The 26,110-nt window shown below is 46.1% G+C and overlaps 1 protein-coding gene across 1 annotated transcript in view; it reads right to left on the bottom strand.

Moving 5' to 3' along the window:
* LOC310702736 (uncharacterized protein) overlaps positions 1 to 22,866 on the bottom strand; it is a 70,107-nt gene extending 47,241 nt beyond the window's left edge. The window contains exon 1 of the mRNA XM_083494806.1: positions 22,766 to 22,866. The gene's annotated coding sequence lies outside the window, so the exon portion shown is untranslated. The remainder of the gene's footprint in view (positions 1 to 22,765) is intronic.
* Positions 22,867 to 26,110: the final 3,244 nt, after the last annotated feature.

The following is a 26,110-nucleotide window of genomic DNA, read 5'->3' as shown; positions in this document are numbered from 1 at the left end:
CTCCTCTTTTGGAGGTCTTTAAGCAGAGGCTTGACAACCATATGTCAGGAGTGCTCTGATGGTGTTTCCTGCTTGGCAGGGGGTTGGACTCAATGGCCCTTGGGGTCTCTTCCAACTCTATCATTCTATGATTCTAATGATTGGACATTGTCTTACCTCCAGGTAAATGGGTCCAAACTCCAATGTCTAAAACTCCTGGTAGAGGACAAGGATCCAGAGATCACGCTCAGGGTGGCCAAATTCTGTGCGACTGCCATAAAACTTAGGGAACATGCTGTACTACCAAAATGATAAAGGTTTTAAACTTTAGGTTATATTTTAGTGATCAAGCTTTAATGTATATTTTTAACTGCCATTAAATCTGAATTGTCTCTGTTAAACCCAATTGCAACTCAATGTATTCCTGTTGTGTTTTATGATTTTTCTGATATTGTAAGTGAGCCGGAACTGGTCTGTGACCGTAATAATAAAATTCAATAAGCTTTGTGGAAGCAAATTTAAATGCATTCACCTTCCAGAGGAATTTGTGTGCAAAAAGTGCATTTTCTTCAAGCAGCTGCAGGTGTTCTGCCGTGAGGTGAGGCCAGTATTTGCCTCTTGCAAGAGATGCAGTGAGTGACAGGCCTTCTGCTAGGAGCAGGGTCAGTACCGTATTTTTCGCTCTATAGGGCGCACCTGACCATAGGGCGCACCTAGTTTTCAGAGGGGGAAATCAAGGGGGAAAATATGATTCCCCCCCCAGCTCTGGGAGCAGCGGACAGGCTGCACGCAGGCTGCGCGCTTCTCCCAGACCTTCTCCCTGCTACAATGGTGCCCCGCAAGACGAACGCCTCGGAAGACGAAAAACTCGCTAGACGAAGGAGTTTTTCGTTTTCTTAGCCGCTTCGCAAGACGCATTTCCCTATGGGCTTGCTTCGCAAAACGAAGCTTGCCCCGCAAGCTCCGGGGATAGCGGGAAAGCGCAGCGCATCTTCCCCGCTGTCCCCAGACCTCTTTTGAAGCAAGGGGCGGCGGGGAGAAGATCGCTTCTCCCCGTTGCCAGCCCCGCAATCTCCGGGGACAGAGGGGAATCTTCTCCCCTCCGCCCCTTGCTTCTTCTCCTCTCCGCCCCTTGCGCGCGCCTTCCCCTCTCTCCCCAGACCCCTTTTGAACCAAGGGGCGGCAACGGGGAGAAGCAATTCTCCCCGCTGCCCATTCCCTTGCTTTAAAACAGGTCCGGGGACAGGCAACAGGGAGAAGCAATCTTCTCCCCGTCGCCCCTTGCTTTAAACAGGTCCGGGGACAGAGGGGAAGGCGCGCGGCGCTGCCCCTCTGTCCCCGGACGGTCTCCATAGGAACGCATTGATTGATTTTCAATGCATTCCTATGGGAAACCATGCTTTGCAAGACGAAAAACTCGCAAGAAGAAAAAACTTGCGGAACAAATTAATTTTGTCTTGCGAGGCACCACTGTATTATGGGAGGTGGGGGAATTCCCCCATCTCCCGCAAAAGCCCACAGGAGCCGCACATCCTTTAAAGAGCGTGCAGCTCCTGCAGGCTTTTCGACCGAGCTTGTGGGGTTGGCGGTGGGGGGAAGCGCTGCTTTCCTCCTCCGCCAGCCTCAAAAACCAGACTCTCCAGGCTTCAGCGAAAGCAATGCGAAGCCTCCGGAGTGCAGGATTCGGAGGCTTCCCGTTGCTATCGCTGAAGCCAAGGAGCCTGCATTTGCCCCATAGGACGCACACACATTCCCCCTTCATTTGGGGGGGGGGGAGTGTGTCCCATAGAGCGAAAAATACGGTAAATAATAATAATAAAACTGAAGCGGCAGTCTTGTCTCATACCTACCTGCTCCAATGCCTTCCTTGACGTTCTGTATAAATCCTCTCTGCCTACAGATCTTAGAATCGTAGAACAGCAGAGTTGGAAGGGAACCGAAGGATCATCTAGTCCAAGGCAAGAAGCTGCCACCTTTTTCTGATAGGGAATCTCAGAAGCCAAACGATTCAGAACCCAAAACCCACAGCTCATTCTCCCCTGGTCTCCTCGCTGGCCCAAATAGGACTAATTTAGCCAGCTAGTCCTGGGGATCACCTAATGTTTATTGGATGGATTTCCCCCCTAAATTGATTTTTGAATTTATCGTTATTCACATTTTATAGTGTATTTTATGCTGTTTTTTGTTGTTGCATCAATTAAGTGTTTTAAATTTGTTGTTAGCCGCCCTGAGCTCAGTTTTCTGAACCAGGAAGGGTGGGGTATAAATAAAAAATATATATATTTATTTATTTAGAAACCTGGAACTAAATGCTTCTGTTTTTGAACACGCCTCGGAAGACAAACGGCTTCCAAGGCGCGTTTCTCTATTTTCTCCATTTAAATTGCCGACCACCCATTGCGCCTTGGTTGTCTTCCGGAACGGATTACATTCGACAAGCAAGGTCCCACTGCCACAGTTTCTTGCAACACCAAAGTTTGGCCAGGAAAGCTTCCCTCATCGCCTTTCTGCAAAGGCAGGTAATTGAGATTTCTGCAATCACTAATGGCAGGCCTACTTTCCTGGCCCTTGGCTATGTACACCGTCCCTGGAGGAAATGCAGAATAAAATATGATTAATAATGCCTGGTTTCCCAAAACCCAGACTTTAAATTCAACAGATTAATGAATTGATGAATTAGTTGACTGGCAGACAATTGATTGAGCTTTGATGTGATGGCAGTCCAGAACCCACTTTAACCAGCTTCAAAGCCATTGCATAACAACAACAACAACAACAACAACAACAACAACAAAATTTTTATTTATACCCTGCCCTCCCCCACCAAGACCAGGCTCAGGGCGGCTAACACCAGGTAAAAACAATTGATTAAAATACAACTTTAAAACAAGATTTAGTACAACATTATAATGCAGCCTCATTTCAGTAGGAACTCAAATCAAAAACTTTTGGGGGATGAAAATGTCAAATCTTCACCATGGCTAACTATCCAGACTGGTCCTACGTGGGCCAGAAAAAAGCCAGGGAAATCCCCAAATAGGAGTTGCATCACAGAAGGAGAAGGAAAAAGGAAAGAGGAAAGAGGGGGAGGGGATCAAGTTGATTCCAAGCCAAAGGCCAAGCGGAACAACTCTGTCTTACAGGTCCTGCGGACAGAAATCAGATCCTGCAGGGCCCTGGTCTCATGAGACAGAGCGTTCCACCAGGCCGGAGCCACCACTGAGAAGGCCCTGGCCCTGGTTGAGGCTAATCTGACTTCCTAAACGCCCAGGACCTCTAGAGTGTTACTATTTATGGACCTTAAGGTCCTCTGTGGGGCATATCAGGAGAGGCGGTCCCATAGGTACGAGGGTCCTAGGCCGTGAAGGGTCATGCTGAGAGCCTGTTACTCCAGGTACCCATTTGCACTTCTGCTACGCTTGCAGGTAGGGTTGCAATTAGGTGCTTAGCTACAGCCAAGCAAACAGCAAGCAGTTTCACGTCTGCTTCACAACGTGGCACGAGGGGGTGAGAACTGCCATGTGCATGTAAGCTGATTTCTCGGAGGAATGCGCAGCTGCCACACCCATGAAACTGTCAGGCCAAGTCAGACCGGAATGAGGAATCCCCAGGTGGGCGTGAGAAAGAAACTCCTGCCAGGGAGACAGGGGAGGGAGCGCCTGCCCCTTTCATTTATTTTTATCTGTTTCATAAAATTGATATACCACTTTAAAAAAAAAACCTGTAAAAATTAATTAAAACATTCAAGCAATTAAAACCAGCTATAAATTTAAAAAAAGAGATCAGCATTCTAGCTATGTGGTTCAGCTTGTTTAAGCAAAAATTTTTTCAACCAAAAAGAATCCAGTGAAGGCATCTGCCTAATATCAAGAGGCAGGGAGTTCCAAAGTCACCAGGCTAAACGATCGATTTCTTACAGATGCAGAAGGCAAACGGTATTACCTGTAACACCACCAGTTTGGGAAGCCAAGCATTTGACTGGAGCCAATAGGCCTCAATATATCACAGTGACTTGATATATTAATAATAATAATAATAATTTAATTTCTTTTTTTAAAGATATTTATTAAAGTTTTTAAAATATAACAATGAAAATGAAAAATAAAAAGAAACAAAATACAAAATACAACATAAAAACAATTAAAAAACAAATAATTTTCCATAACATATCTTCCTTACGCTTATTTCCCCAGACCTCCTCATACCTCCCTTCTTTGTATTCCACTTCAATTTGTTAATTTAGCAAATCCTTACCATTAAGCTTTTACCCATTTGTAAACCTTTTTTCCCCCGTATCTCCTAAAGCATTACAGCTGGAAACCCCTTAGTTTCTTTCCAACATCCTTCTAACATTCATCAATTTTACAATATTTCTGTAAATAGTCTTTAAATTTCTTCCAGTCTTAATTTCTATACCACCCTGTTCCCGAAGGTCTCAGCTTGCTGTTAGTATCCAAGCACAATCCAAGGCCCTGGTTTTGACCTATAAAAGCCTAAATGGCCTGAAACCAGAGTCCCCCCTCCCTCCCCAATATTTTTTTCCTCTACATCAGGCTAGGCAGAAGGAGAACTGGGGCTTCTTGGCAGAATAGGGATTCGCAGGAGTTTATCAAGGGTTTGTGATTCCCAATTATTTAGCAATAGCAACTGCAGAAATCTCCCTACCCCAGCCCTAAATATTTTGGCCACCTCATGAGAAGAGAAGACTCCCTGGAAAAGACCCTGATGTTGGGAAAGATGGAGGGCACAAGGAGAAGGGGACGACAGAGGATGAGATGGTGGGACAGTGTTCTTGAAGCTACCAGCATGAGTTTGACCAAACTGCGGGAGGCAGTGGAAGACAGGAGTGCCTGGCGTGCTCTGGTCCAGGGGGTCACGAAGAGTCGAACTAAACGACTAAACAACAACATGATGCTTTCAATTTTTAAGTAGTTGCTTTGGAAGACGATAATCAGGCATCTGCACAACATGACCAGTCCAACAAAGTTGGTGTTGACAATTACAGGGGTGGGGGCGACACAGATTGGTGTGAGTTCTGCTCAGTTTTGGCACCAAAAACAACTTCCTTATTATATTTTGTTCATTCTAAGGGTATGCCTGCTGCATCCAACTCCACATTAGTGGAACTTGGAGTTGTCGTTTACTATATATTTTGGAAAATTGTTTTTCCAGGTGTCCATTCTCTTGCGATATCATTGCCAAGCTGGGCTTGAGGGTTCCTGAGGTTTCCTGTTGATGTTGGGACACCGGCTGCCATTTTGAATCAAGATGGCAGTCCAAAATGTGACCGTGGCATGATTTCAGCTAATTTTTGGAGTGAATGGTCCAAACTGCGCTGATTTCAAATTCGACACGAGGGATCCCAAGGTGAGGGCAGCAGCTTCTGTCAACGTTGGGACACCGGCCACCATTTTGAATCAAGATGGGAGCTCGAAGAATGGAAATGTTCAGCATTGAAATCCCTTCGCCAAAGAGATGGTGCTTAATGCTCTTCTAAACCTTTAGCCTAAGAGCCCTCTGCAAGTGAAAAACAGACTAATAATTTCATTGTCACCTCATTAGAGCTCTGTAATTAAAGGCACATTAAACTTTTTAAGTCAGACATCGCCACAGGATGAAATATGTACCCACAATACCCCAAGCTAAATCATTTAGGTCTGTAGTCAAGGGCAGTAAATTACTGTACAATAGTTAATTAAATAGCAAGTGAGAGAGAGACCTTCAGATTTTCAGAGACCATAGCAAGTCTTAGCCATTTATTTAATTCTCTAACTACATCACATTTTATTTCATTTTGAAGCATTAAAGCGGAAGCCAGAGGTTAATTTCTGCAGAGAAATCTGCTCCTGGGGTTCAAAATCTACACAGAAGTCGTGGCTCCAAGTTTATCTCTCAGTCTGAGTAAGGATGGGTGAATCTGACAATTTCAGTTCTTCGCTTTTCCAGCCTTAAATTCAGCTGTTCGTATTTCTACATCAGGCCTTTTTTTAATGTCCTCAGAAAACCCACCAGTATCCTAATGTGAATTCCTCCTACGATGTACAATTTCATATGCAGCTTTGCCTAACGCACACATTTTTGCAAAGCAATTTCCCCCAGTATTATGCATTTTTGTATGCTATTTCCACAAAGATGTGCATTTTTTTTCTCTCTCACACTTTAACCCAGTATATGCATTGTTATATACATTATTTGTCTGGAGAACCACACTGCAAGATTCAGACAAATGTGAATTTTGTAGGTGAGCTGCGCTACAAATCGGGTAGGTTCACCATTAAATGGGAACTAAAGGCAATTCTCCCCCCGCCCCCATCCCTATCTATGAACTATACAGGAGCCAGACAAACTTCAAACAGCCTATTTTGGGGGGAACATTGCATCAAGAGTGTGTCCTACTTCTTCCCACTAACCAAAGGTGACCTGTTTGTTCAGCATCCATCCTGATTTGCTGGCAAAAAGCTTGGATTATATCCAGTATTTTCTGAGCATTTGTTCTTATTTGTTTATGGAGAGGTTATATGAAAATAAGCATTAACCCTGATTTGCAACTAAGTCTCCCGGCTAACCGTTCATTCCACACTTCTCAGTGCAATTTCCCCATTACCTTTCCAAATTGTAACAGTCTGATTCTTTTTTTCAGGTGGATTTGTTGCACTAGGGCAACAGTGTCTTGTTCTTTTTCGCCTTGAGGTTTTCTACACTCAAGCGGTATTTAAATTCTATCAAATAAAATTATGAAATAAGAGTGCTTTAATCCACTTCAATTGCACAAATCTCAAGTTCCAGTGTGTACTCAGATCCCTCCTGCAAAATACTGTCAAGCTTACAAACGCCATCTCCAACTCCTCAAAAGATTCCATCAACGGTGTCTCTGAAAAATCTTACACATCACTTGGGAAGACAGGCGAACTAATATCAGTGTACTGGATGAAGCAAAGATCACCAGTGTTGAAGCAATGATTCTTCAACATCATCTTCGTTGGACTGGTCATGTTGTGCGGATGCCTGATGATCGTCTTCCAAAGCAGCTACTCTATACCAAATTTAAAAATGGAAAGTGCAATGCTGGTGGTCAACAAAAGAGGTTCAAAGACTCCCTCGAGGCAAATCTAAAAAAATGTAGTATAAACACTGACAACTGGAAAACACTGGCCTGCAAGTGCTCCAATTGGAGAACAGCCTTTACCAAAGGTGTCCTGGGCTTTGAAGACACTCGAACTCAGAACGCAAGGGAGAAACGTGCTAAGAGGAAGGCACGCTTGGCAAACCTTCACCATGATGAACTCCTGCCCGGAAACCTATGTCCCCACTGTGGAATGACATGTGGATCCAGAATTGGCCTCCACAGTCACTTACGGACTCATTGTTAATACCGTGTTTGTGGAAGACAATCTTACTCGGTTACAAGTAGTCGCCAAAGAGAAAGAAGATCCTAAGAGATGTGGGTGTCCACGAACATTTTCCGTAACTTTTCTTTTTTCACTGGTCAGGAATGTTCCTAATGAGACTTTTCAAATCTGTAGCAGTAAGTCATAATAGGAAGGAAGGAGAAGAATTATGACCGAAACTAGAAGAAGAACTTGATACATTATCCCTTTGGGAGTTACAAAACTATGGAGGCATCTCATAATTAAACCACATTCTTGTTGGGAGCCTTTGTGGAATTGTTAAAAATCCAGTCATCATTCCCCCAACATCCAGATAAGGAGGAGGATAAAGGAACAAGATAAATGGGAAATGGGAAGGAGGAAATGACCTGGGAGCGGGGATATTTTTCTGTGTTTGTCAGCTGGGCCAGGAATCAGGAATTACAAGGTTACCACAACTGCTCTTTGGGGGCAGTTGTGTTGCAGTTAAAGCACTGCATTACAGGTTTAAATTTATGCAAGGTTTTCTTTTGTGAGCTTGTCCCTCAATATGTCTATCCTTAGCAGCACCATTTCATAACCTGGTGCCTTCCGGACTGGGTTTTTGGAAAGCAGATTTTTCCAGCAGCACCAATTCCCTGTCAGACACCCCATGCTAAGGAAAAGAGAGAGGAAACTGAACATGAAGCATACTTCTACGTGCCACCCCAATCTCTGAGCAGTGTGATGTTCTGGGGGTACCAGCAGCGCTTCCCCAGGGTCCATGTTTCCTTTGGGAATATGGCACAGCAGAGACTGTGGTGTCTTTATGATATATGGTTTATTTACACACACATATATATACTGTGAGCCTGTGATGGAGGAGCTCACAGCATCAACACCCCAGGAAAGTCTTGTTTCTCCCATAGTCACAGCCTTGGATTCAAACAGAAATCAAACATTGTTCTCTCTCTGCCCTCCCCATCCCCCCCCTTTGCTTCTAGCTCACAACACCGAACTCTCAGCTCTCATCTTTGTCTTTTTCTAGCTACCATCCAGTTGAGGGAGGAATCATAGAATCATAGAATCATAGAGTTGGAAGAGACCACAAGGGCCATCGAGTCCAACCCCCTGCCAAGCAGGAAACTTTCCTGCCAAGCAGGAAAATAGGAGGGTCACCTATTTGTCATTTCCCATCTCACACAGATCCACTTCCTTTGTTCCCCTTAACGGCCCATCACCCAGGCCATCCCCCCCATCAGGAAGCCCGCCTGGGTTCTAACACTTGCTGGATCCAGGGGTAAGAAGAGTCTTGGCCTACAGCCTTCTCCCACCAAACTCATAACTGTGCTGGGAGAGCCCATCACCTTCCGAGGGAAACCATTCCACCGCCCAACAGTTCTTCCAGTCAGAAAGTTCTTCCTGATGTTTGGTCAGAGTCTCCTTTCTTGTAACTTGAAGCCAATGGTTCAGGTCCTACCATCAGGAGAAAACAAGCTTGCTCCAACTTCCCCATGACAGCCCTCAAGATATCTGAATATGGCTCTCCTCTCAGTCTCCTCTTTCATGGGCTAAACATACCCAGTTCCTTCAGCTGTTCTTCATATGGCTTAGTTTCCAGACCCTTGATCATCTTGGTTGCCCTCCCCTGCACACATTTCAGATTGTCAATGTCCTTCTTAAATTGTGGTGCCCAGAACTGGACATACGTGTCCTGACCAAAGCAGAATAGAGTGGTACTATTACTTCTCTTGATCTGGACCCTTTACTTCTTGATTTCTGATGCAGTTCTTGAACTCTCTACCTACACCCTTGGCATTCTGCATCTGTAGCCTGACTTGGACATTCAAATATCAGTGGTGCCCTGTGCAACACTAAAATCTGACAGCCCCTTGCATCTTGCTCTCCTTTCTACAGCATTGCTTGGACTACTGCAATGCGCTCTACGTGGGGCTGCCTTTGAAGGTGACCCGGAAAATGCAACTAATCCAGAATGCGGCAGCTAGACTGGTGACTGGGAGTGGCCGCTGGGACCACATAACACCGGTCCTGAGAGATCTGCATTGGCTCCCAGTACATTTCCGAGCACAATTCAAATTGTTGGTGCTGACCTTGAAAGCCCTAATCGGCCTCAGTCCAGTATATCTGAAGGAGCGTCTCCATCCCCATCGTTCTGCCTGGACACTGAGGTCCAGCGCCAAGGGCTTTCTGGCGGTTCCCTCACTGCGAGAAGTGAGGTTACAGGGAACCAGACAGAGGGCCTTCTCGGTGGTGGCACCCACCCTGTGGAACGCCCTCCCTTCAGACGTGAAGGAAATAAGTAGCTATCTTATCTTTAAAAGACATTTGAAGGCAGCCCTATTTAGGGAAGTTTTTAATATTTAATGCTGTATTGTTTTTAACACTCGCTTGGGAGCCGCCCAGAGTGGCTGGCAAGACTCAGCCAGATGGGCAGGGTATAAATAATAAATTGTTGTTGTTGTTGTTATTGTGGTGCCCCCTGCAGTGCGGTGCCAATTGTGGTCAAACCAGTTGCACTACCATAAAACCACCTCTGACATAAGGACCTTGGGTTGTGATGTTGTTGTGGTTTTTTACAGGGTGTGGAAACAGAACAATAAAGCAGCAAAATCAGGTTAGATAGGTTTGAATCGGCAGGTCCCTTTTATTTTCCGGATTCTGCTTTCGCCATTTGGCCCCTTCCCTTCCAGAATCTCCCTGCTGCCTTCTTTTGGCTCTTTGCAAAAGCATCAGACAACGAATCTGGGGCAATTCAAGCACCCTTTGCCTGTGCTTGTGAAGCCACGGTGCCCTGCAAGGCAACTCAAGTGTTGGAGCTCCCCCAACGAAGGCGAAGGAACGAGCTGGACTTTTTCTTTGTCTTAGAGCTTAGGAAAGGCCTCCCATTTTCCCCCACACAGTGATGAAAGTTCGTTTTTTGCTGCAGCCAACCCTGGTCTCTCTCTCTCTCTCTCTCTCTCTCTCTCTCTCTGAGAGAGGGAGGGGGTGAAATGGTGACTGCTGTCTCCATAGAGCATCTGAAACAGATTTGCTCAGTTCCACTCACAGCTGAAGAGGCAAGGAAGTATTTCCAGATGTGCTAATGCGCCACAGAGCCAAGAAACAGCGAAGGAAGAGGCGGGGGCCATTCGCCCCGTCCCAAATGCTCTTGCCTGCAACTTTCCCTACAGAAGGGAAAGGGAGGCTCTTTCAGAAGAGTCCCAACTAAATTAGACACCCAGGGCAATTAGAGACTCTGCGCAATTAGATATTCCATGCAATTACTCAAGAGAGCCCATGCAAAACCTTCTCCACGGTTCATTCGTACAGGATGTGCTTTAATGCTGCACATGCTATCTGACTTAGGTTGTCTCAAAGGAGCAGCCGGGGTCTCGACTCTTCGCCTCATCGCCACCTCCACCCTTTCAAAGGTTTTCTCAATTTTCCGACTATCGGTGCCCAGAGTGGAGGCGGAAATTTAAAACGATCAGCCTTCTAGCTAGATGAAAGACGCCAAATTACATTAAAAGTCTTACCAGCAATTAAAATATCCTGCATGGGTGGGTGGGACTTTACGTTGAAGCAGGCAGCCTCTTTTAAAATAAAATTTAAAAATGAATGATAAAATTGCCTTCTTCTTTCTGCCATTTGCAGGTAAATGCTTACAAATAAATAAAGAAATTGTCCAGTAGCACCTTAGATGCCCAGAACAAACTTATTTGATCTCTAAGGTGCTACTATGGGATGCGGGTGGTGCTGTGGGTTAAACCACAGAGCCTAGGACTTGCTGATCAGAAGGTCGGTGGTTCAAATCCCCACGATGGGGTGAGCTCCCGTTGCTCGGTCCCAGCTCCTGCCAACCTAGCAGTTCGAAAGCACATCAAAGTGCAAGTAGATAAACAGGTACCACTCCGGTGGGAAAGTAAACGGCATTTCCGTGCGCTTCTCTGGTTCGCCAGAAGCAGCTTAGTCCTGCTGGCCACATGACCCAGAAGCTGTACGCCAGCTCCCTCGGCCAGTAAAGCGAGATCAGCACTGCGACCCCAGAGCCGTCCGTGACTGGACCTAACAGTCAGGGGTCCCTTTACTTTTACCTTTAAGGTGCTACTGGACAATTATACTTTTTCCCGACTGCGTCAGACCAACATGGCTACCTACCTGAATCAAAAATTTCTAGTTTAATTGTGACTCAGAACAAATAGGGGGATGGGGAATGAAGGGTCTGTATGGACAGGCGAAAGGCATGTTCATAACTCAGCTCATTCAGCTGAGATGTGATCCTAAAACTCAGGCAAAAGCAAACCACAGAATAGGATTTCCCAGACATCCCCAAAAGATTGAAATTCCTCCTTCTCCAGGACCTTGGGAAATTGTAGCTCTGTGAAAGGAAAGAGGGTCTCCTAAAAACTTTCAGCACCCGTTAACAAGCTACGACTCCTAGAATTATAAGAAGCAAAAAGGTCTCCCATCGCATCTTCAGTTTTGGACCAGGCAGCAGGAGCCAGGAGGAGGACGCATCTTGTCCTTGCAGATGCAAGCATCATTTGAGTGTGTGTATGTGACGCGGGTGGCGCTGTGGTCTAAACCACAGAGCCTAGGACTTGCTGATCAGAAGGTTGGCGGTTCGAATCCCCACGACGGGGTGAGCTCCCGTTGTCCAATCCCAGCTCCTGCCCACCTAGCAGTTCAAAAGCGTGTCAAAGTGCAAGTAGATAAATAGGTACCACTCCGGCGGGAAGGTAAATGGCATTTCTGTGCGCTGCTCTGGTTCGCCAGAAGCGGCTTAGTCATGCTGGCCACATGACCTGGAAGCTGTACGCCAGCTCCCTCGGCCAAGAAATCGAGATGAGCGCCGCAACCCCAGAGTCACTCACAGCAGGACCTAATGGTCAGGGGTACCTTTACCTTTACCTATGTGTGCTGCTGTCATGAAAACCAACACAGGGCAACAGCCAAAATGTTAGATTTGAACTACTGGGCCTGAATCTGAAGCTGTACTCAGCCAGATCATTCTCTGTGTGGCTTTGGACAAAAACAGTCATCTCTCCAATCGCCATTTTTTAAAACTGTCATAACCTGAGAACTTAAGAAGAGGCAAAGTGCTAGATCCGACCAAAGGCCCATCTACTCCAGCAATCTGTTCTCGCAGTTGCCGACCAGACGCCTGTGGGAAGCTCGTAGGTCATGTGACATTGCTGGCACATTTGACGGAGTTGGCCGGTGGACATTTTAACAGCAAACACGCAAGGAGATTACACATCTGGACATCCTTGGCTTCTCCTTACCACGTCTTTCCCCTGTCCATCCTCCCCCTCCCCAAATTTGAAATCTAGTTCCAGAAGGAATGCATTTCTGTGTTTTTCCACGTTCAGAATTCTCCAAGGAGGAGGTAGAAGTGCAGTTAATAATGAGCATAATAATTAATGATAAACTCTGCAAGCGCTGGCAGCAGACAAAGTTAATGACACCCAAGCCTTGCCAAACTAGAGACTCTCGTGAGATCCCAAAAGCAAAACTCGTCCAGTGCTCCTCATGAAAATATTTTGACTGTAACCACAATACCCTTGGCATCCTTCTGGTGTTATTTATTCCTTCTCAGATAATCAGGATTTACAGTAGTTACAAACAGCGGCATGAGTGATCTTAGAAAGGGTTTTTATTGTCAACTGTAACACAAGGGCTCAACACTGTTTTTAAAAAAACTAACCCTACCAGTGAAAATGACACTTTATAGGATAATTTACACAGCTAAAAGAAAAAGAGATCATCCTGCTCCTACATTTTATTGGTATATCTCCTGTTTGACTAGTCTAGCCACCCGACACTTTTTAGCAAAAGGTGGATATAAATGTTTCCTATAAATAAATTAAAGTGAGGTCCCCACTGTTGGGAGTGAAGCAAAGCTTGCAATAACCCACCAGAACCAGAGGGGGCGATAGTCAGAAAACCACTGGGTTGTTGGAAAATCCTTCCAGACTTTACTTCCTTCCTGCTTCTTCTCCAGGTTCAGTCATTATGAGCTAGCCTGCGCTGGGGCCAACTTCTTGGGCACATGTAGAACCTGCCCTCAGAATGGCTTTGTTTGCCATGTGCAATAAACCTTAAGTTTTCTTTATCCTTCCAACCAGCAATCTTGCCAGGCTATTTCTACCTGAACACAGCTGACCTATATTTACCAAGCGTCAACACTTGGTCCACGCAGCTTACAGTCTAAAAGTTAAGGCAATATACTTTTGATATAGTTGTAATTATGTAATCTCACTCATGGGATCATCACCGTGTTGTGGTGAGTGGGCTTGCACATTCCCATGATCCTTGTGAGCGAAGCTGTTGGGAGTCTTGTACTCCCAGCAGGGTCACCCATCAATGGTGTCTCCCCAAAATTTTACTTATCACTTGGGAAGACAGGCGAACTAATGCCAGTGTACTGGAAGAAGCAAAGATCAATAGTGTCGAAGCAATGATTCTCCAACATCAACTTCATTGGACTGGTCATGTTGTTCAGATGTCTGATGATCGTCTTCCAACTTAAGAATGGAAAGCGAAATACAACAGAGGTTTAAAGATGCTCTTAAGGCAAATTTTGAAAATGTTACATAAACACTGATAACTGGTCAAAATAAAAAAATTCCTTCCAGTAGCACCTTAAAGACCAACTAAGTTAGTTCTTGGTATGAGCTTTCGTGTGCATGCACACTTCTTCAGATACGTATCTGAAGAAGTGTGCATGCACACGAAAGCTCATACCAAGAACTAACTTAGTTGGTCTTTAAGGTGCTACTGGAAGGAATTTTTTTATTTTGACTATGGCAGACCAACACGGCTACCTATCTACTACTGGAACTGATAACTGGTGTTATGTACTGAGTTGAATAGGATCCAAATTGCAGTTGTCTGATTGGTCCTAGAACAATAGCATTCAGAATGCAGCAGTCTGATTGGTCCTAGAAGAATAGGATCCAGAATGCAGCAGTCTGATTGGTCCACAGGAGCCACCCAATCCAACTCCAGGTGCAAGTGAATCCACAGCCTTTGGCCTACAGGACAATCCCGGAATTAACCTAGTGTGTAAATAATGTATATAAAACAGACATCTCAGGGGAACTTCCATTCCTCACTACTATGAGCTGAATAAAGAGCATGAAATCCACACTCGACTCCGAGTATATTTCAACTGGGAAACACTGGCCTGCAAATGCTCCAGTTGGAGAACAGCTTTTACCAAAGGTGTCATGGGCTTTGAAGACACTCAAACTCAGGATGCAAGGGAGAAACGTGCTAAGAGGAAGGCACGCTTGGCAAAACGTCACTGTGATCAACTCCCGCCCGGAAACCTATGTCCCCACTGTGGAAGGACATGTGGATCCAGAACTGGCCTCCACTGTCACTTACGGACTCACTGTTAAGACCATGTTCATGGAAGACAATTTTATTCAGCTACAAGTGATCGCCAAAGAAGAAGTATGTAATCTTTTTCATGTTGTAAGCCACCTTGCGCATGGTTTTAACTATGGAAAAGCAGCATACAAATAAATGCTCAGGCCATTGCCTGCGAGGACAGCAGACACTTGCCAGCCACGTGAGCGCAGTTTTGCATTCTGTGGCAGAAGGAAGTTCAGGAATCAACAAACAAGATGAGTCGGGTTGTGCCTGCTTCGTTTGGGCCAGAGCTTTCAGGATATATTTGGAGTGTATGCCACAAGCCTGGAACAAGCCCTATGAAGTTGGCAAACACGACTGCAGGTTTATACGAGGTTTATTCAACTGGCAAGGCACGATCCCTTGGAAGCGGTGGCGTTGGGAGTTCTTGTTTGTCTTGAACAAAGCAGTATACCTTATCTGTCACTGTTGGGCTGCAAAGGAGGTCAGAGTTTGCACAAGTGGCGTGACTGAGAGTATTCAGTTAACCGCTTAACCACAGAAGGCAGCTCGCCTATTTATAGGCAGGCCCCAAAAATAAATCCCAACCTCACGTGGGTTCTGCAGTTTTGTTTGTTTAGCCAGTCAAAGCATTTCTACCTCCGCTCCTCAGCTGGAACGGCTTCCAGAGTGGCTTACCGAGAAAACATAATTCCTGACTTTTAGCTTAAGATCTAAACAGACACAGCACAAAAAGAAAAAAGCGATGGGCAGGGAGGAGGAAAGCAAGCAAACTCCGGCACCCAGTTCTTAATGTTACAAGATTCTTATAATGGTCAGTTAACAAGCTGCTCATTTTTTTTATTTTTACTTTGAAAAAACAGGCATTGGCAGCCTCTAAGAAAAAGAAGAAGAAGTATCTGAAGAAGTGTGCATGCACACGAAAGCTTATACCAAGAACTAACTTAGTTGGTCTTTAAGGTGCTACAGGAAAGAATTTTTTTTATTTTAAGAAAAAACAGTTACCCCTAACCTTCCTGGTTATTAACCAGTATTTACTCCCACTTCCTGGGAGTGTCAGAAATACAATCAAAAATTGCTGTCCTTTTTTTTGGAATTATATTTTTATTGGTTTACAAATACAAAAAAAGAAAACAAAGTTGTACATTCAAACTTCTTAATTACCTCTTAATTCCATTTTTTGACTTCCTTCAATTTGTCTGAACTTCCTTCATTTTATAACTTTTAACACAATCCTACTTATTGTTATTTATTCTGGTAGCTTCAATTTCATTGTTTATACTTATTATTAGATTTTCACATCACAGAGCTTCCTTAAAACTTACAAACGTAATCTGGTTATCACTTAGTTTTTGCAAATATTGAATAAACTTCTCCCAATGTTCTGTAAATCTTTGATCTCGTCGATTCCGAATCCTTCCTGTCATTCTGTCCAATTCCGCATAGTCCATCATTTTGGCTCTCCAATCTTCTATCATAGGCAGCTCCTCTTGTTTCCATTTCTGGGCCATCAATATTCTTGCTGCAGTCACTGCATATAAAAATAACTTCTTCTCTTTCTTGTTTATCTCATTCCCTGTAATACCTAGTAAAAACGCTTCTGGTTTCTTAGTAAATGTATATTTCAACATTTTCTTCAATTCATTATAAATCATTTCCCAGAAGCATTTTACCTTCTTACACTCCAAAAATTGCTGTCCTTACAGGGTGGGGCTTTGAGTTTTGAGGGCCTGCCTGGAATCTGCTGATGTGATAATTTATCTGTTAGCAGCTGCCAGAGTGTTGGCACACACACACAAAAATGCACATATTCATGAAAATAATAAACAAAAACAGATTATATCAAGGGAAGTTGCTTGGAAAAAATGTGACTCAGTCTATGGCAAAGCTACAGACCTAAAAGGCAGTGGTTAACGAATTTTTCATGCAGACATTACATTTTTTTTTTAAAAAAAAAAATCTTAATCTGATGAAGAAATGTGGAAAACTGAATTTAAGACTGGAAAAATGAGAAACAGAGAAATTGAAATTGACAGATTCACCCACCCCTAATTTTGGCACAGTTTAGGGTTGACATATATCCAGAATTTACCAGACGTGTCCGGAATACTGAAGTCTGGGCAAACAACTTCTATCTGGATTTTCACGGTTTGAAATACGGCAACCGTAGTTTATATACATATATGTTGCAAGGCAGTATCTCAGTGCTACACAAATCATGTTCAGATTTCGGCTGCTTATTTCCACTTGATCCAAGGACCGTAGCTGCGGCTCCCTCTAGAGGAGGCATAGGGGATGTCTCCTTCGGATAGTGATAAAGCGGGATATCAAATCCAAACTCTTCTTCTTCTTCTTCTTCTTCTTCTTCTTCTTCTTCTTCTTCTTCTTCTTCTTCTTCTTCTTCTTGGCTCCCAGAGAATGTCCTTTGAAGGATGCGCCTCCGACCCATATTTCTGGGGGTCCCAGAAAAAGTGAGCAGCAGCAAAGAGTGAAAATAGGAAGGGAACTTTGTCATGGTGAAAATGCACCAGATGGAAAAGGGAGGTAGTTGTTTTTTTTGGGGGGGGGAGTTTGCTAGAGGCAGAAATAGGCATTACACACCCGTTTGTGTGACCCCACTGTTGGTTTAACAGATTGATTTCATGTATTCTTAAGTTTTTAACTTGGTACGCTGAATTTGCTTCTTTTTTTTGCACACTGACATTATGTTTGCAAGTGTTGGGTGGTTTATGCATGCTTCAAATAAAATAAAGAATCGTATGGAAGGAGTATGGAAGGAGTAGTGATGTATGGAAGTGAGAGCTGGACCATAAAGAAGGCTGATCGCCGAAGAATCTATGCTTTTGAATTCTGGTGCTGGAGGAGACTCTTGAGAGTCCCATGGACTGCAAGAAGATCAAACATCTCCATTCTGAAGGAAATCAGCCCTGAGTGCTCACTGGAAGGACAGATCCTGAAGCTGAGGCTCCAAGACTTTGGCCACCTCAGGAGAAGAGAAGACTCCCTGGAAAAGACCCTGATGTTGGGAAAGATGGAGGGCACAAGGAGAAGGGGACGACAGAGGACAAGATGGTGGGACAGTGTTCTCGAAGCTACAAACATGAGTTTGACCAAACTGTGGGAGGCAGTGGAAGACAGGAGTGCCTGGCGTGCTCTGGTCCAGGGGGTCACGAAGAGGCGGACATGACTAAACAACAACAAATGGAAGGAGTTGGGGATGTTAAGCCGGAAAAAAAGGAGACTGAAGGGAGATAGGAGAGTCATCTTCAAATATCTTAAGAGCTTTCACATGGAGGATGGAACAAGTTTGTTTTCTCCTGCTCTGGAGGGTAGGACTCGAACCCATGGCTTCAGGTTTCAAGGAAGGAGATTCTGACTAAACATCAGGAAGAACTTTCTGATGGTAAGAGCTGTTTGACAGTGGAATGGACTCCTTTGGAACATAGAAGTCTCGCCTTCACTGGAGACGTTTGAGCAGAGATTGGGTGGCCACCTGCCATAGATTATTTAGCTGAGATTCCTGCATTCCAGGGGGTTGAACTAGATGACCCTCAGGGACCCCTTCCACCTCTACAATTCTCAGATTCCTATTGAGCTCATCGGTTAAAGTAAAAGCAAGAGACCCAGCTAACCCCTCCTTTGTGTTGAAGTGCAGGCCTAGGGTCCCTCAGCTTCATTTTGGGCAGATATTGGCGTCCACATCCTTGTTTGCCTGTCTCCAACCACTGAGCTTCTTCTCCTGATGCATTTCCCCCCCCCCCTTGACTGCGCTGCATCAGCCTCCTTCCGCAACACAGGTTTCATTTCATCATTGATGCATCGCGCGGTTTGCTCTTCGTTTCATCTGTGGATTTCAACTTACATAAAGCACAAAGCTGGTGGCGCTGTGGGACATGGGTGGCACTGTGGATTAAACCACAGAGCCTAGGGCTTGCTGATCAGAAGGTCGGCAGTTTGAATCCCCGCGACGGGGTGAGCTCCCGTTGCTCGGTCCCTGCTCCTGCCAACCTAGCAGTTCGAAAGCACCTCAAAGTGCAAGTAGATAAATAGGTACCGCTCCAGCGGGAAGGTAAACAGCATTTCCGTGCGCTGCTCTGGTTCGCCAGAAGCGGCTTCATCATGCTGGCCACATGACTGTACGCCAGCTCCCTCGGCCAATAAAGTGAGATGAGCACCGCAACCCCAGAGTCGGCCACGACTGGACCTAATGGTCAGGGGTCTCTTTACCTTTAATAGGGGAAGGGGGGGAAACGAGCCGCCCCAATTTCATATTCTTTCCCCGCTGCCTACAGTGTCTCCTTGCACCGTGAATCACTGCAAAGCCCATTCATTGCAGCCAGAAGTTTCCGAGGCAGAAGAAAGGGGTTCGGAGGAGTAGCAGGTGCAGAAGGCAGCCTTGCCAGAGGATTCTTCTGCACGAGCCCCAGAGAGAAGGGGGGGTGGATGTGGGAGAAAGTGACGTGAGTGGGATTTAATGGCTGGAGAGAGTCGTTCCAGCACAGCTCAGCGAGAAACTATGCACGACCAGGGAGGCTTTTGGAGAGATGAAACCAGATAGGGAAAGGGCTGGTCAGTGGCTTTGGGGTTATGAACTCAGGAGCTGTGAAATACTAGCTCAGCTAAAGACCCGAGGCCCAAAAAAACAAGGATGAGCCTGGCTGAGATACCAGAAAGCCAACTTTCCCCTGTCTGATGCCCTCTATGACGTTTTGGACAACCACTCTGGGCGACTTCCAACAAAATATTAAAATACAATAGTCTGTTAAACATTAAAAGCTTCCCTAAAGAGGGCTGCCTTCAGATGTCTTCTAAAAGTCTGGTAGTTGTTTATCTCTTTGACATCTGGTGGGAGGGCGTTCCACAGGGTGGGCGCCACTACCAAGAAGGCCCTCTGCCTGCTTCCCTGTAACTTGGCTTCTCGTAATGAGGGAACTGCCAGAAGGCCCTCGGCGCTGGACCTCAGTGTCCAGGTAGAATGATGGGGGTGGAAACACACCTTCAGGTATACTGGACCGAGGCCGTTTAGGGCTTTAAAGGTCAGCACCAACACTTTGAATTGTGCTTGGAAATGTACTGGGAGCCAATGTAGGTCTTTCAAGACTGGTGTTATGTGGTCTCGGCGGCCGCTCCCAGTCACCAGTCTAGCTGCCGCATTTAGTTGTAGTTTCCAGGTCACCTTCAAAGGTAGCCCCACGTAGAGCGCATTGCAGTAGTTCAAGTGGGAGATAACCAGAGCATGCACCACTCTGGCCAGCATTTGGCAGGTGCCAGTCGGTGCTAATAAATACTTTCTCTTCCCACTTCCATCACTTCATCTTAGAGTTGACACCGACATTGTTTTTTCTTCTTCACCCTGCTGCTGCTTCTCCCGGCAAGACCCTCTTTGTTTCGGGGGCCCTGCACTTTGCGGTTCTAATTTTTAAAGGCGGGGTTGTCTCCCTCTCTCAGCTATGCCCAATGCATAGTGCAGCTGGCCAATCAGAAGTCATTTTACTGAAGGCCTGTCAAAACGGTCAGGGATGCAGCAGTCCTTTGTCTCTGCAGTCCTGAGAAGGTTTCCAAGCGCCATAAATTTATTTATTTATCTTACGGATCCCATAAAGAATCCCGGAGCAATTTGACCCACGCTGTAGATTCACATTAAAAAGCACTCTGAACCGAAGCTCTCCTGCCAACCCTCCTTTTTTAAAAACATATTTTCCTTAAAGATTTCATGGTTTACAAAAATATGTGCAATGTCTTTTTTTCCCCCAAGTTACATTTTCTACATATCCCTCCTTGAAAGTCTTTCCATGGGATCATGATGGGTGCATTAAGTTGTTTCTAACCCAGTTTACGAATTAACATTTTAACTTCTGCAAAGTCCTGAGATTTACTAGCGGCTGTTTTGGAGCAGGGCTGAGTTACAGGGGCGAGCCTTCTGCACGCTGCGGTCAAAACAAGGTGGCTCGTATTCAAATGTATCTCCGGGTAGAGGGCAAGAAAAGGGGGGCAGGAGGAGAGGGGGAGAGGGAGAAAGAGAGAAAGAGAAGAGGTGTCGTGTTATTGAAACCACTTCCAAAAGTTAAGACTCCTGCCCTTCAGGTACATGGCGTTTCACAGGATCTGTAGGCAAGGAGGTGTTTTTAATTTCTCTCAAAGTGTTATCTTGGATACCTTCCAGGGCCTAATCAATCACCAATGTCCTAGCGCTGGGAGGGTCTAAGTATTTTAGAACAGGTTTCTCGAATGAAGGTTTTTTCAAAGGCAGAAAGGGACGAAAGGGACAGAGCGGGAACTGGCAGCCCCAGGATGTGATGCAGGTCGGAGGGGGACCCAAGACATGGTGTGTGTTTCAAATGCTGTTCCTTTTGCTTGCTATTGAACCTTGCCAATAGGTAAGTTAGGGGAGTTTTTAATATTTGAGGTTTTATCGTGTTTTTCATATTCTGTTGGGAGCCGCCCAGAGTGGCTGGGGAAACCCAGCCAGATGGGCGGGGTATAAATAATAAATTATTATTATGATTACTACTACTGTGTAGTGGTGTAGTGGTTAAGAGCAGTAGTCTCGTAATCTGGGGAACCGGGTTCGAGTCTCCGTTCCTCCACATGCAGCTGTTGGGTGACCTTGGGCTAGTCACACTTCTTTGAAGTCTCTCAGCCCCACTCACCTCACAGAGTGTTTGCTGTGGGGGAGGAAGGGAAAGGAGATTGTTAGCCGCTTTGAGACTCCTGAAGGGGAGTGAAAGGCGGGATATCAAATCCAAACTCTTCTACTACTACTACTACTACTACTACTACTATGTAAAGGACCCCTGGGTGGTTAAGTTCAGTCAAAGGCGACTATGGGGTTGCGGCACTCATCTTGCTTTGTCCACAGAAAGCTTTCCAGGTCATGTGGCCAGCATGACTAAACAGCTTCTGGTGCAACAGAACACCGTGATGGAAACCAAAGCGCACGGAAATGCCATTTAGCTTCCCGTTGCAGTGGTACCTACCGTATTTTTCCCTCTATAAGAAACACTTTTTCCTTCCTAAAAAGTAAGGGGACATGTGTGTGCGTCTTATGGAGCGAATGCAGGCTGCGCAGCTATCCCAGAAGCCAGAACAGCAAGAGGGATCACGAAAGCAGCGCCGGAGTGGTACCTATTTATCTACTTGCACCAGCGTGCTTTTGAACTGCTAGGTTGGCAGGAGCTGGGACAGAGCAATGGGAACTCACCCCGTTGTGGGGATTTGAATCGCCGACCTTCTGATCGGCAAGCCCACGAGGCTCAGTGGTTTAGACCCCAGTGCCACCTGCTCCCATAAAAACCTTGCCAATTCTGCTCACCCTGCAACACCACCAAAAGAACCACTCTCAGCTGGCAAACAAGACTGAAAGCAAAGTATTGTTACGAAGGTTGCGCAGCACCCCCCAAATCTCTGTTGTGTGCTAGGAAGATTCCAGAGGGTTCCACCCGGAATGGCTGGGGCAACACAGTCCAATGGGTAGGGTAAAGGTAAAGGGACACCTGACCATTAGGTCCAGTCGTGGCCGACTCTGGGGTTGCGGTGCTCATCTCACATTATTGGCTGAGGGAGCCGGAGTACAGCTTCCAGGTCATGTGGCCAGCATGTGGTGAACCAGAGCAGCGCACAGAAACGCTGTTTACCTTCCCCCCAGAGCGGTACCTATATATCTACTTGCACTTTGACGTGCTTTCAAACTGCTAGGTTGGCAGGAGCAGGGACCAAGCAATGGGAGCTCACCCCGTCACGGGGATTCAAACCGCCCACCTTCTGATCAGCAAGCCCTAGGCTCTGTGGTTTAACCCACAGCGCCACCCGCATCCCTTAATGGGTATGGTACAAGTAATAATAATAATAAATATTATTATTCCAGGCGTTCATCCGGGGTTGTGTTTCCGTTGAGGAAATGGAGGCACAGCGGAGGCTCGTGTCTTAGAAATATGGTTTATTGTATGCATAGTTACATCTGGAGTCTTCAATGGACGGGGGCAGAACATCGTACCCCAAGGGCAACTCTCATTGCTCCTCTCATAGCCCCAGCAAGCTCAGGGCCAAAGCTGCAGTCTTACCTCTTGGGGTCTCTTGGGGCAGCATCTTCCAGCCAGCGCCAAGATGGTTCTGCCTTTATTTCCCTCACGGAGTTCTGCACACTTCCTTTCTTGTTCCTAGAAAGCCCCTACGCTAATATTAAAACCGCAAGCGTTGCCATGTGTGTCTGTGTAGAATATCTTCTCCTGCCTGCACTCGATGGGGGTGTGATGTCCTTCAGAGAGGTCAAAGTTTTACAGGCCTCATTGAAAGTGATGCAAATCAGATGGCGCGCTTGCAATGTTATCAAAGATTCGCAACAGAATTTTTAACTCTCTCTCTCTCTCTCGAGACAGAAATAAGTTGCCGGCTCTGGGCAATTTACTTGAGTTTCACCGATGAGAGATATTTGAATCTCTGTACGCAGCCCATCAAGCCCAGCGTTGTCTGGGTGGCAGGCTCTGCAGATTCTTTCCTGCTCCACAAAAAATGGCTTTAAGGCGCCACAAGACTCAGAATCACAGAACTGTGGAGTTGGAAGTGTTAAGTTGTGGGTGAACATATCAGAGGACACAGCGATTCTTCAGACAGCTCTTGTTTATTCACAGGCCAGAACTGAACTGAAGGGTTCAGCCAGCCTGCTTATATAGAGCTCCACTACAACGCAACAGTAACCACTTTCTGTAACTAGCCAATCACTGAACGTCACTTTCAATCCCTTATTTGCATATGTGGACCTGAGTGAAAACTATCTACAGTATTCCCCTGCTGGCCCACGGTGAGGAGAAGAAGAAGAAGAGGAGGAGGAGGAGAAGGAGGAGGAGGAGTTTGGATTTGATATCCCGCTTTATCACTACCCCAAGGAGTCTCAAAGTGGCTAACAATCTCCTTTCCCTTCCTCCCCCACAGCAAACACTCTGTGAGGTGCGTGGGGCTGAGAGACTTCAAAGAAGTGTGACTGGCCCAAGGTCACCCAGCAGCTGCATGTGGAGGAGCGGAGACGCGAACCCGGTTCCCCAGATTACGAGTCCACCGCTCTTAACCACTACACCACACTGGCTTCAGTACATAACAGGAAGGGACCCCAAGGGACATCTAGTCCAACCCCCTGCAATGCAGAAATCACAACTGAAGCACGCCCAAATCTGCTGATTTTTGCTGCAAGAAAGATTCATCCAGCGATCCCTCTGGAAGTTGTTTCCTAACCCAGCACAGGCACAGAACACCTGCTTTGCATGCAGAAGGTCCTCTGCTGAGCTGCACTCAGTGTAGACTAGTGTTTCCCAAACTTGGGTCCCCATCTGTTTTTGGACTGCAATTCCCATCACCCCGACCCTGCTTGCTAGGGATGATGGGAGTTGTAGTCCAAAAACAGCAGGAGACCCAAGTTTAGGAAACCCTGGTATAGACAAGACTGAGCTAAGAAGACTGTTATGTACTGAGTTGAATACAATTCAGAATGCAGCAGTCTGATTGGTCCTAAAAAAAAGGATTCAGAATGCAGCAGTCTGATTGGTCCTAGAACAATGGGATTCAGAATGCAGCAGTCTGATTGGTCCTAGAACAATAGGATTCGGAATGCAGCAGTCTGGTTGGTCCTAGAACAATAGGATTCGGAATGCAGCAGTCTGGTTGGTCCTAGAACAATAGGATCCGGAATGCAGCAGTCTGATTGGCCCTAGAACAATAGGATTCGGAATGCAGCAGTCTGATTGGCCCTAGAACAATAGGATTCGGAATGCAGCAGTCTGATTGGCCCTAGAACAATAGGATTCAGAATGCAGCAGTCTGATTGGTCCGCAGGAGCCACCCAATCCAGCTCCAGGTGGAAGTGAATCCGCAACCTGATTGGCCTACAGGAGAATCCCGGAATTAGCCAATCACGTGGGGCCCATTGTGCAAATAATGTATATAAAGCAGACATTCTGGGGGAACTTCCATTCCTCCTCCTCACCACTATGAGCAGAATAAAGAGCATGAAATCCACTCTCGACTGCGAGTATATTTCAAAGACCAACAGTCTTTGACTTTGTGCAAGGAGTTCCTATGAGTATTTTTTTGGGGGGGGGTTGACCTGGGGTTCTGTAGCTGTGAATTCAGGGGGCTGGACTAGATGGCCTTTGGGGTCCCTTCTTAGCCTCCGTTCTTTGATTCCTTCGTGAGATGCGCTGTCGACCAGGCAGAGCGCAAAGAGTCCGTGGGGACGTCGGAGTCCACCCCCTGGAGAAGAAGGAGGAGCGGCTGGATCACTTTTCTTCCTGCCTGGCTTGTTTCCATTTCAGAATTAACAAAGGGAGAAAGAAAGAAAGAGAGAGAGAGAGAGAGAGAGAGAGAGAGGGGGAGGGAGGCGCCTATTATTGGACATTTCGCGCACAACAGATGGTTCTGCCTTTGCCTTTGAATTCCAAGCAGAAATTGCTAAGACAGCAAGAAAAAAATATATTATTTTTTTCATTTTGCATTGTCCTTGGGCTTCCCTGCGTTTCTCGAGAGGAGAGATCAGAGCCTCCTGGGGGAAGCCAGAAGCGGGAACGCGGCGGCTACAGAGGCAGGACGGAAAGGGGGGCGCGCAGAACGGAATACGGAGGCATTTCTGAGATGCGAAGCTTTAGATTAACTTGTCATGTTTGCGCAGTTGACAGGACGGAGCGGCTGCAGCGGCAGCGCCTTCCCAAAGCGGGAGATCAGGTGTGAGAAGGGTGCGGGGGATCTTTGGAGCAAGTCCAAACATGTGTGGAGGCTGGGAAAGAGAGAGGCGAGAGTTTTTGTGCTCCAAAAGTGAGCTGGGGCCGCAGCCGGGGAGATGATCCCGAGTGCCTGGGATAGGAAACCGGGAAGCCTTCGCTCCTGCCAGTTTTGCAAACCTTGGAACCCAGATCCTAAAGAAACCCAAACCAACCCAGAAACTGCTCACTTGGGCTGCATTTAAAATACAGTGGCACCTTGGGTTACATACGCTTCAGGTTACAAACGCTTCAGGTTACAGACTCTGCTAACCCAGAAATAGTGCTTCAGGTTAAGAACTTTGCTTCAGGATGAGAACAGAAATCGTGCTCCAGCAGCGTGGCAGCAGCAGGAGGCCCCATTAGCTAAAGTAGTGCTTCTGGTTAAGAACAGTTTCAGGTTACGAACGGACCTCCGGAACGAATTAAGTACTTAAACCGAGGTACCACTGTACATGACTTCCTCTAAGGAATCCTGCAAACTGCAGTTTCTTGGAGCTCTGTTAGGGCAAACTAGAGTTCTCTGGATTTTTTTGGCGGGCATGCTTTAAATGCATAGCGTGCGTGGAGTTATGGAATCACATCCCATTAAAGGTAAAAGGACCCCTGACCATTAGGTCCAGTCGTGGCCGACTCTGGGGTTGCGGCGCTCATCTCACTTTA

Source organism: Podarcis liolepis (assembly GCF_965112155.1).
Source record: "Podarcis liolepis genome assembly, chromosome: 3".
Taxonomy (NCBI): Eukaryota; Metazoa; Chordata; class Lepidosauria; order Squamata; family Lacertidae; genus Podarcis; species Podarcis liolepis.
Note: the sequence above shows the minus strand (reverse complement) of the source record. Positions and strands in the feature narration are given on the sequence as shown.